Below are 12,431 nucleotides of genomic sequence, written 5' to 3' on the forward strand. Positions count from 1 at the left end.
TTTGGGGTTGGTCAGGAGGGAGGGATGGAACCAGCCGGGAGCGGGTTGGTTGTGATGTTGGTGAGTACAGATTGCATGCAGGGTGAGCTGATCCGAGTTTGGTGAGTAGGGAATTCGGTGAGAGGGGTTGTGGCGGTGCTCCTTTTTTTCTACCTTTTATTACTTCGGTGTAGTGGAGGGTGCTGTTTGATGACCTGGTAAGGCAATTAGGAATTACATAGAACTTACAGTGCAGAAGGAGGCCATTCGGCCCATCGAGTCTGCACCGGCCCACTTAAGCCCTCACGTCCACCCTATCCCCGTAACCCAATAACCCCTCCTAACCTTTTTTGGTCACTAAGGGTAATTTATCATGGCCAATCCACCTAACCTGCACGTCTTTGGACTGTGGGAGGAAACCGGAGCACCCGGAGGTAACCCATGCAGACACGGGGAGAACGTGCAGATTCCACACAGACGGTGACCCAGCGGGGAATCGAACCTCGGACCCTGGCGCTGTGAAACCACAGTGCTATCCAGTTGTGCTACCGTGCTGCCCTTAAGAAACATATAACTTAGTTAGAGGTGGCACCAACATTTAATAAGCACAGTAAATGGTAGAATGCAAAGGAATTATTCTCAATTAATTAAGAAAGTAATTAAATTCACTAAAATAACAAATATTCTCTCACTTGGAAGGCTGTGGAGGCGAAATCACGGCATATATTTAAGAAAGAAATTGATCGACTTCTCGACTCGAAAGGTATCAAGGGGTATGGGGAGAGCACTGGAGTATGGCGCTAAGATAGAGGATCAGCCATGATCATGTTGAATGGCCTACTCTTGCTGTGTTTCAATGTAACATTGGCAGGACAGATGTGTTGTGGCTGTGACATATGGAAGCTCCTGGATGCCAACATAATCCAGGACAAATACATAATGTACAGCTGTAGGAATTCTGGATCTGAGTTATTGAACTGGAAGCCCAACTGCAGACACTGCACAACACCAGGAAAGGAGGAGAAATACCAGGACCCTTTTTACCCGAAGACAGTCATGTGGTTTGGTCAGTAATGAGGGACAGGAGGTGTAACTGTGAGTGAGGCAAGTAAAGAGAGCAAACAGACAGTAGTGGAGATGCCTCGGGCTTTGTAGTTGTCAAAACAGATTTGAGGTGTTTGCAACTGTAGATTAAAGTGATGTCTGCAAGGTGGAAGAATAAGCTGGCCATGGCACCTTGGTACAGCAAGCAGTTCAAGCGGGGAAAGAAAAAAAATGTAGTATAGCGAGTGGGACTGACAAGCAAATTGACATAGGGCAAATAAGATGAGAGAAATGAATGTCTGGCTCAAAGTCTGGTGTGGTAAAAGTGGGTTCTAGTTCATGGGCCTGGCACTAGTACTGGGGAAAGTGTACTGTTGGGATGGTCTGTGCTTGAACCAATGTTCTAGCAAGCCGCATAACTGGGAAGTGGAGAGGGTTTTAAAACAAATAATGGGGGCCAGAGATCAAATTTTGGAGGATGGGGTAAATCAAAGAGTAGAGATAAAACAAGAGAGAAATGATAAACGTGACCGGAAGGAACAGAGGACAAATCTAAAAATAAATCAGTTGAGGCCGAAGATGTGCAGGGTAGGTAGAGTGGCCAAGCTAAATTCCCCTTAATTGGAAAAAATGAATTGGATACTCCAAGTTTAAAATTTAAATAAATAAATAAATAAATAAACATTGTTGATAGCCATTACAGAGACATGGCTAAAGGATGACATAGATTGGGACCTGAAAGGGTGCGTAACATTTCGGAAGGACAGGAAACTAGGACAATTTTGAAGGGTGGCTCTGTTATGTAATGATGTGATGAGCATAGAAAAGGATAACCGAAGTTCAGAAAACTAGGATGTAGAAGTGGTTTGGATAAAGCTGAAAAATGATGAAGGCAAGATGCCACTTGTGGGGGTGGTGTGTCGGCCCCCTAAAATTAGCCACACAGGGTGGGATATGAAGCAAGAAATAATAGGTTATCAGAATAGTACAGAAATAATCATGGGTTATTTTAGTCTACATATAGACTGGAAAAATCAGCTGGCAAAGATATCCTAGATGAGGAATTCATAGAATGTTTTCAGGACTGTTTCTTAGAACATCATGTTCTGGAGCCAACCAGGGAGCAGGTTATACTAGACCTAATATTGTGTAATACGATAGGATAAACAGTGAAGACACCTCAAATAGAAGTATGATTGAATTTTATGGTCAGTTTGAGAGAAGGCATGGGTCCAAGACTAGTATTTTAAACTTAAATAGGGGCAGTTATGAGGGCATGAAAGCAGAGTTAGTTAAAGTGAATTGACAAGCTGGTTAAGGGGTCGACCAGGAGAGATGCAGTGACAGACATTTAAAGGGGGATACTTCAAGGGAGGGCCCACTATCTGTGGTTAACAAAAACTTTAAAGGGAGCATCAAACTTTAAAAAAATATTCGAGTACCCAATTTTAAAGGATATTTTAGCGTGGCCAGCCCACCTAACCTGCACATCTTTTGCGTTGTGGGGGTGAAACCCACGCAGACACGGGTAGAATGTGCCAACTCCACTTGGGCAGTGACCCAGTGCCGGGATTCGGACCCGGGTCCTCAGCGCTGTCGTCCCAGTGCTAACCACTGCACCACGTGCCGCCTTCAGATTATACTTCTAAGGGTAGGCCATAGCATGTGAAAAACTACATCACCTTTTCCATTGCTGGGCGGCACGGTGGCGCAGTGGTTAGCACTGCTGCCTGACGCCGCTGAAGACCCGGGTTCGATCCCAGCCCCGCATCACTGTCCATGTAGAGTTTGCACATTCTCCCCTTGTCTGCATGGGTCTCACCCCCACAACCCAAAGATGTGTAGGGTAGGTGGATTGGCCAAGCTAAATTGCCCCTTAATTGGAATTTTAAAAGAAAAACCTTTATTATTGTCACAAGTAGGCTTACATTAACACTGCAATGAAGTTACTGTGAAAATCCCCTTGTCGCCACATTCCGGCGCCTGTTTGGGTACACGGGGAGAATTCAGAATGTCAAATTCACCTAACAAGCAAGTCATTCAGGAATTGTGTGAGGAAGACTGAGCACCCGGAGGAAACCCATGCAGATACAGGAGAACGTGCAGACTCCACACAGACAGTGACCCAAGCTGGGAATCGAACCTGGGACCCTGGTGCTGTGAAGCCACAGTGCTAACCACTGTGCTACCGTGCCACCCACCCGGTACTCTAAATTTAAAGAAAACTTTTCCACTGCTAACTTAGCTGTAATTGTTCTTAAAGGTATAGCTTCCGGAAATTGGGTGGTCATATGCATGACTGTAAGAATGTTCTGATGCCCTGCTTTAGTTTTAGGCAACACAGTCTACTAATACCCGACTAAATGGTTCTTCAGACATTAGTATGGGTATTAAAGGTGCTGGTTTAATCCAATATTGCAGTTCACCTATTACCTGACTGGTATGGCAGGTTCTACAGAATTGCACTGCATCCTTGCGCAGTCTTGGCCAGGAAAAATACTTGTTGACTGCCTGAGTATTTCCACATGTTTTGCCATTGCTATCTCGTGCCACCCACAGTATTTCCCTATGATCTTTGGCGGGCACCACTATCTGATGAACAACTATCCACTCCTCGTTCACAGGTGTATGAGGATATTTCCACTTCCTCATCAGAACTCTGTTCTTGATGTAATAGCACTTTGGAACCCCCTCAGCCTCAACGTCTGTGAGAGCTGACTGCTAATGTGCCCTGGTCACCACACATGTTGGAAAAATATCTGGGAACTGTTCTGTCTCCTTATCTTCCCTCAGACTCTCTGTGATCATGGGTGAAGCTACAACCTTCACTCATGCTAAATCATTCCCCAAAAGTAAGTCTACCCTGTTCACTGGTAACTTCTTAACCACTCGAACAACTATTGGACCTGACAATAAATCTCACTCCAATTGTACTGGGATATAATCTCCATTTATCCCATCGTTAACACCTTGGCTTTCATTGAACCTTTTGGAGGAAAAACTAAAACCCTCCCAATAAGAGAGTTTGCAAAGCACCTGTGTCCCTTAAAATAGTTATGGGTTTTACTGCACCATTTGATGGAAATGAGGTGATCTTCCCTCTAGAAAAAAAACCCCTACATATCTCTCAACTACCTCATTCATCACACATGCTCCCACAGCAGTGTTTACTTCATGTCTCCTAGTTCTCGCTGGAGCTACAGCCTTTCCTGTAGTACTCTCCACTTTTGTTCCCTTTTCAGAATCCACCTTGTGAAGCCCAACAAGTCCCATGGACTTTCCTCCTTGTCATCATGCTGAACGAACGTGTCCCACTTTATTGCAATGGTATTACTTGGGCCTTCGAGTCTCACCTCCACCCTCAGTACTTTCCTTCCTGGTCTGAGAAGGAGATCTCGGAGTATTCCCAACTATCCATTCCTTACCTTGGCTACCTGCCTTCCTTTCATTTCTTCTCTCATCCTTTGCAAAATTATGGGGGTGACGGAACAAAGGTTTAATTTTATGGAGCAGCTCATAATCGTCAGCCATGATTGCTGCTTGTCTAGTGGTCACAATCCTTTTGATCCTGCCTCTGGAACTAATTCATATACATCTAGAATTGCCTTTTTTTTTTTAAACTCGTCGTAATCCTTAGGCACCCCCTCTGACAGGGAAGCATAAACTTCTGTGGCCGCCCTGTCAATTTACTTTGCATGGGTGGGTAATGTCCACTTTTCTTTCAGCCAGTCCATTTGGGTTGCTATTTTCTCAAATGCCATGAAAAATGCCTCTCTTCTTCAAATTTTTGTAGGGCCTGTTTAAATTTAAGCATATCCCACTGGGGTCTGTTCTCAGATTAAGCTCCCCTCCAGCTCCTGGAAGCTCCCTTTTAATTTCAGTGCTCTAAGCTGGAACTCTCCCCTTTGCTCTTTCCTCTCTCTAATTCCAACATCCTTATTTCAATTTCCATTTGAAAAAGTCTATCTCTTTTTGCTGTATTTCTAATTGTTTCATTTGTATCCAATTCCATAGCTCATTCCACTGATTTTTGTCTGTTTCTGGCATCTCTTTCATATTTAACCGCTGAGTGATGGCATCAATTATCTCCACCTTCCTAGCTTTAGCTGCCATCTCTATTTTTAATTCATTTGCCAATTCAATTAGCTTTGAAGCCTTATAAATAAACCAAATGGAGATGGAGGCAGGACCTCCATCTGAAGAAACATCTTAGCAGCTTCCAGAGCTGGTGTGTCTCTTTAATAAATACTGTACCCAAAATCATTTCTGTCTACCGTTCCAAACATGAGCCCTCAAACTATGTAATGAAGCCCTGGGCCAGTACAACTCGTGACACGGAGTCACAACACGGTTGGAATACATTTTTATTTTATAATACCTGAGGTTTTTGGCTGCCCAATATCGACAGATGCCAGGTTTGTAAATTTAAACACATTTAACTTTTTATTGTTAAGAGTAACTATAATTAAATAGGCAACAAAACAGCTTGTTAACTATCTGAGCCCTAGGGCCTTCCAGTGGTGGCCATGGAGTGAGAGTGTGCGCATTTGTGGCTCCCAATCAAGGTGGATTTTGTTGGTCCTTCCCCACCTCTATGGGGGCCTTTTTGAGGGCAAGAGGGCCCAGGGAAGGTAATACTCCTCTGGTGAGTCAGAGGATGAGAAGTGCTCTGAGAAAGAGAGAGCAACTGGAGCAGGGCAGTTTTCGTGGTGCGCCACAGGTTAAGATGGCGGAGGGTAGGCGGCAGCACTGTCCGCCCAGTGGTCATTGGAGCAACTGGTGGAGTTTTAAAATAATTTGCTGCAGGAGGAAAGAGGCCTTGCAGTACCTGTCTAAGGTGGTGGAGCAGCTCAGGGTGGCGATTGGGAAAGTGGGACAGAGGCTGGAGGCTCATGGCCTTGCAATTCAGAAGGTGGAGGAGGCGGTGGGGGAACATGAGCTGATGGCCTTGCTGGCAGCGGAGCTGGGGATGGTGGTGGAGAGTCCCTCCAGGCGACAGAATTTGAGGATAGTTGGATGTCTGAGAGTATCGAAGGAGCAGACGCCGCCAAGTATGTGGCGAGGATGTTGGAGCATTTGATGGAGGAGGGGGCCTTTGAATGGCCCCTCGAGGTGGATTGGGCGCATGGGGTACTGAGGAGGAGGCTGCAGGTGGGGGAGCCGCTGAGGGTGATGGTGGTGCGGTTGCACCGTTTCTTGGACAAGGAGGAGATTTTGCAGTGGGCAAGGCAGACCAGGAGGTGCATTTGGGAAGGTAGTGAGCTGTGGGTCTATCAGGACCTGGGTGCGGAGCTGACGAGGAGGAGAGCCGTGTTTAACTGGGTAAAGGCGGCCCTTTTCAAGAAGGCAATGAAATTTGAGGTTCTGTACACTGTCCGCTTGTGGGTGAGTCATCAGAAGCAGGGGTTTTATTTTGACTCGTTGGAGGAGTCGATGGACTTGAAGAGACCGTGGACTGGGAGGAGTGTTAGGACACTGAACTTTGGAGATGAGCTTTGTGTGTATGGTAAAATGTCTGTGGGGGTGTTTTGGAGTGGGTTTCGATGGGGGAGCGGTGATGATGAGTGTGCATTATTTTCTTAAATTTAGAGTACCCAATTCATTTTTTCCAATTAAGGGGCAATTTAGCGTGGCCAAGGGCAGCACAGTGGCGCAGTGGTTAGCATTGTGGCCTCACGACACCAAGGTCCCAGGGTCGATCTCGGCTGTGGGTCACTGTCCGTGTGGAGTTTGCACATTCTCCCCGTGTTTGTGTGGGTTTCGTCCCCACAACCCAAAAGATGTGCAGGGTAAGTGACCAGGGTCACGCTAAATTGCCCCTTAATTGGAAAAAAATTTATTGCGTATTCTAAATTTATTTTAAAAAAATTTATCGTGGCCAATCCACCTACCCTGCACATCTTTGGGTTGTGGGAAGAAACCCATGCAAACACGGGACGAATGTGCAAACTCCACATGGACAATGACCAGAGCCGGGATCAAATCTGGGACTTTGGCGCAGTGAGGCAGCAATGCTAACCACTGTTCCACCGTGCTGCCCTCTGAGCTTGCTTTTTGATTGTTGGTGTTTGGATGCGAGGAGTGGATGGAAGGGGATGAGGAGGTTACAGGCCTTGGGTGGGGACCACCATGCAAGCTTGTTGGGCTAGTTAACAGAAGTGAAGTGGGGGGTTGCCAGGAGGAAGGGGGAAATGGAATTATTTCTTTGAGGGTGAAGGGAGGGGGGCTGCTGACATGGGTGTGGTTGGTGTGACTTAGTTGGGAAGGGAGAGATGGCAGTGGACATCTGAGGGTGTGGGGCTGGCCCAAGAAGGGGTATTGGTTGATCAGCAGGTGAGGGGTGGTGGGGAGCCCCACCCTTGATCCGGCTGGTCACGTGGAATGTGCGTGTTGAATGGGCCTGTTAAACGGTCGCGTGTGTTAACGCACCTGCGGAATCTAAAGAAGGGTGTGTTTTTACAGGAGACGCACCTGAAGTTGGGAGGTCAGACGAGGCTGAGCAAGGGATGGGTTTGGCATATGTTTCACTCGGGGCTGGATATGAAGACGAGGGGGGTGGCAGTGTTGGTCAGTAAGAGGGTGGCGTTTGAGGTGGGGAGCATTATGGCCGATCCATGGGGGAGGTATGTGATGGTTAGCGGGAAGCTGGAGTTGGTGCCAGTGGTCCTGGTTAATGTTTATGTCACGATTTGGGATGATGTGGATTTTATGAGGTGGGTGTTGGGGAGGATTCTGGATTTAGATACGCAGTGGTGATTATGGGGGCAGGACGTCCGGTGACGGTGATGTGCTGAGCGGACTAATATCAGGTGGCTCTCCTCCAAACCAGAACCAAAAAGGCACTTTTAGTAGAAGTTTTCCCAAAACATTGAAGACTAAACTACCTCAACAAAGAGAAGAAAACAACCAAGAGAGTATGCCAGCAAATGGGAGCTCGCGGGGCCAAAATGATGGCCATCATGCAAAAGCCTATTGATAGGCTGGGGAAGAAAGTGGGGACACGAGAAGATGCTCCTGGAGATGGCCTCAACCGTCCAGAGGACAGAATCGCCGCCCTGGAAGCCGAAGCAAAAAGGTTGGTGAAGGCCCAGAGGAACTTAAGGGGGAAAGTCGAGGACCAAGAGAACAGGTCCCGACGACAGAACATTCGGATCGTGGGCCTGCCGGAAGATATTGAGGGCAAGGATTTGACAGGCTATGTCGCCCAAATGCTGGCCGACTTAATCGGGCGAAACAACTTCCCCAACTCCTTAGAGCTCGACAGAGTGCACAGGTTTAGGCCGAACCCCAAAGCTGGGGAGCAGCCGCGGGCGATCATTGCAAAGCTCCACCAATACCAGGACCGTGAGAGGATCCTCCAGTGGCCGCGTCAGACGAAAGCAAGTACCTGGGAAGGATATAAAATCCGTATCTACCAGGACATTGGGGCAGTCCTAGCAAAACAAAGGGCCGAGTTCAACTAGGCGAAGTCAGCCCTGGACAAAAACTGGGTACGTTTCGGCATGCTGTTCCTTGCCAGGTTCTGGATCAAATACCAGATGAAAAAACATTACTTTAACACCCCAGAGGAAGTGAATGAATTTGTTTTTAAAAAACAGGCCTGGACAAGGGACAGGCAAGGCAGCGGTGAGAGTTGTACAGAGAAAGACTGTGATAGGGAAAATCAAAAGCTCATTGGACTGTGAGCATATTTGCACGGGACTGTGCTGCCTTGCTCTGATAGTAAGGGGAAGGCTGGGTCGCATAAGGAAGTGAAGACAGGGAAGTCAGGTGAGAGGTTAGACAGTGAAACGGGCAGTCAGCAGCCACAAGGTAGGGGTTAGACCAGCCCCGGGAGGGGAGCTAGCACGGGAAGACCGAAAGCAAGGGGGATCATGACGCACCTCCCAGCAGGAAGGGAGTACCTGGTCCGCGGGGAGCCGCACAAGGATGGGGAAGGGGAAAGCACAGGGGGGAGATAGGGAAATGGCGGTGCAGGAAGGGGGCGTGGGGGGTGGGGAGAGAGCACAAAAGAAATAGAACAGGGAGATAGAGTTGTTTTTTGCACGAGCTTTGGCGGGTGAGGAACAGGCGGAGGAAACAAGATGGAGCTGCAAGTGACCAACTTTGGAGGTTTCCTGGGCAAAGGGAAACCCCGGAGTGCAGTGGCGTAAGAAAGGGCTGGGTGGGACAGATGCATCATTCACGCTACGGGACGAGGGCTAGGGGAATAGCCATACTGATTCGCGAGAGTACGAGATTCACGGCGACAAGGACGGTTACGGACCCAGGGGGAAGGTATATCATGGTCAGTGGTGTTCTGGTAAATGTGTATGAGCCCAAATGGGACGACACAGATTTCATAAAAAAGACCATGGCGGAAATCCCCGACGCTGATACGTACCAACTGATCACTGGGGGGCAGGCTGGCGAAGGAGCTGGGGGGGGGGGGGGCAGGATGGCGAAGGAGCTGGGGGCATTCATGGAACAGATGGAGGTGTTGGACCCTTGGCGGTTCTTGCTCCCAGTGAGAGGGAATTCCCTTTCTTTTCACCAGTCCACAAAGCGTACTCAAGAATAGACTTCTTTGCAGTGGGGAAAGCGGGCTTCCAGGAACAGTAAGGGTGGAATATTCCGCAATAGTTATCTCCGACCACGCTCCACACTACATGGGCGAGAGGTTGGAGACAGGCCATGCCCAATGCCCCATGTGGAGGTTGGACACAGACCTACTGGCCAATAAGGTCTTCTGTCAGAAAATATCACAAGCCATGGGCGAGAACATCACAAATAACCAGAGCGAGGCGGTCTCGCCTTCCACGCTCTGGGAGGCACTGAAGGCGGTGATTAGGGGAGAGATTATAGCCTACCATAGGCATGTGGGGACAGGGAGGAGAGGGTGGCCAAGCACCAACTGATCAACTCCATTCTGGAGGTCAACAGAAAATACTTTGAGGCCTCGACCATCAAGCTTCTGATGGAGAGGAAAAAGTTACAGATAGACTAATCTGCTATCCAGCAGGAAGGCAGTGCACCAACTCTCCATTGCTTTTTGCCTTGGTGATAAAGCCATTGGCAACGGCGCTCAAGGCATTGAGGGTTTGGAGAGGGATTGGATGGGGTGGATTAAGCATAAGGTTTCCCGTTCGCAGATGTAATATATTTCCGATCTGTTGGGCTGCATTGGGGGGATTCGGGGGGAATTTGGCTGGTTTTCAGGATATAAATTGAATGTGGGAAAGTGAGAGGTGTTCCTGATCGATGTAAGGAGACAGGAAAAGAGTTTAGGGGAATTGCCATTTGGGGACAAGCTTTAGATACCTTGGTATCTAGGTAACATGGAGCTGGGCCCAGCTGCATAGGTTGAACTTGGCCAGATTGGAGGAGGGGATGAACATGGATTTTAGGAGGTGTCGCTGGCAGGGAAGGTGTAGACAGTAAAAATTACGGTGCTGCCCAGGTTTCTGTTTGTGTTTCTGAACCTCCCTATCTGCCCCCAAGTCGTTTTTCAGGAATGTTAATGGGTTGATCTCCGGTATTGTGCGGGCAGGGAAGGCTCCGCGGTATGGTGGGTTTTTCTGTAGCGGGGCAAGGGGGGATGCTTCTTGGGGTTTGAGGGTATATCGTTGTAGATGCCTACCATAGGCATGTGCTGGCGAGACTGGAAACGAGATTCCGGGGTGGCGGCAGGCGGGGATTGAGTACTTCAGGGACTTGTTTATAGGGGTCAAATTTGCGGGGCTGGAGGAGTTGGAGAAATTTTTGAGTTGTCTAAGGGGAATGGGCTTAGGTGCCTGCAGGTTCGGGATTTTGTGCAGAGTGGGGTGCCATCTTTCCCGGGTTTACCGCTTTCTGTGCTGCACGATAAGATTCTGTCGGAGGGTGAAATAGGGGAGGGGAAGGTGTCAGATATTTACAAGGAACTGATTGAGTAGGAGGGTCATCTGGTGGAGGATGCTAAGCGCAAATGGGAGGAGGAGTTGGGAGAGGAGGTGGGGGCCGGAACATGGGCTGAGTACTTATGGAGGGTAAATGCGTCCTCATATTGTGCGAGGTTAAGCCTCATCCAGTTTGAAGTGGTGCACAGAGCCCACATGATGGTGGCGAGGAGAGCAGGTTTTTTGAGGGGGTGGAGGACAGGTGTGGGCGGTGCGCAGGGGGCGTTTTGAATCACGTCCACATGGGTGTGTCCAAGACTGGGGGGGTTCTGGCAGGGGTTGTTGGATGTTATGTCCAAGGTTTCTTGGGGTGAGAGTGTCCTCCAAAACCAACTCCGCTGGGCCAGCCATGTACTTAGAATACCAGAGTCCTGACTGGCAAAGCAGATCTTCTTCACCCAGCTCAAGGAAGGCTCCCAAACAAGAGGAGAGCAAAGTAAGCACTTCAAAGACACCCTGAAGACTTGCCTCATAGACATCTCGCCCGGGAGACCTTTGCTCAGAAGAGATCTATTTAGAGGAACCTCCTGACTGAAGAGACACAATTCTTCGAGGCACCCAACGACGAGACGAGGCCTGGACAAACTCTGGCAAGGATGACTGGATTCTTCCAGGCGGTGTGATCAATGAGTGTGAGAAGTGTGGACATAGGCCGGCAAATAATGCTCAAGTTCTGGGGGTGCGAGAAGTTGGAGAGCGGTGTTTGGGACATTATCCAGGATAGTGGGGGCTGAGGTCAGGCCAGACCCTATGGTGGCGATCTTTGGGATTTTGGAGGAGCCAGAGCTGTTGGAGGGGAAGGGGGCTGATGTTGTGGCCTTTGCCTCTGATTGCCCGATGAAGGGTCCTGTTGAATTGATGGTCGGAGACGCTGCCTGGGGTGGTGGCCTGGCTGGGTGCCTTGTACAATTTCTCCAGCTGGAGAAAGTTAATTTTAGAGTTGAGGGGAAGTGAGAAAAGGGTTTTGAGGTATGGTGGAGGCTGTTCATGACTTTATTTGCTTGTATCTAAAATACCTAATTCCTGGTATCATTCCAGTAAATCGCCTCTGCACTCTTTCCAGGGCTTTAACACATTCCTTAAGGTGCCCAGAACTGAACACAATACTTCAAATGTGGTCTGACCAATGATTTGTAGAGGTGCAGCATCGCCACCTTGCTTTTATACTTTATGCCTCTATTTATAACCCCAAGGATGCTATAAGCCTTCTTAATAACTGTTTCAATTTGCCTGGCCACCTTCAGAGAATTATACACTTGAACCCCAATGTCCCTCTGCTCTTGTACTCCCCTCAAAGTTGTACCATTAGGTCTATATTGTCTCCCATAATTCTTCTACCAAAATGCATTACCTCACATTTCTTTGCGTTGAAATTCATCTGCCAGATGTCTGCCCAGTTAGCCAACTTGTCAATGTCCCTCTGAAGTCGCTCAGCATCAACCTCACAATTCTCTATTCTCCTAGCTTAATATTATCTGCAAATTGAGAGAA

At 48.4% G+C, this 12,431-nt stretch overlaps 1 protein-coding gene across 1 annotated transcript in view; it reads left to right on the forward strand.

The window, feature by feature from the left end:
• Positions 1–12,431, forward strand: part of wdtc1 (WD and tetratricopeptide repeats 1) — a 124,752-nt gene that overhangs the window by 5,359 nt on the left and 106,962 nt on the right. The window lies entirely within an intron of this gene.

The sequence above is a fragment of the Scyliorhinus torazame genome, chromosome 1, assembly GCF_047496885.1.
Source record: "Scyliorhinus torazame isolate Kashiwa2021f chromosome 1, sScyTor2.1, whole genome shotgun sequence".
In the NCBI taxonomy this organism is placed as follows: Eukaryota; Metazoa; Chordata; class Chondrichthyes; order Carcharhiniformes; family Scyliorhinidae; genus Scyliorhinus; species Scyliorhinus torazame.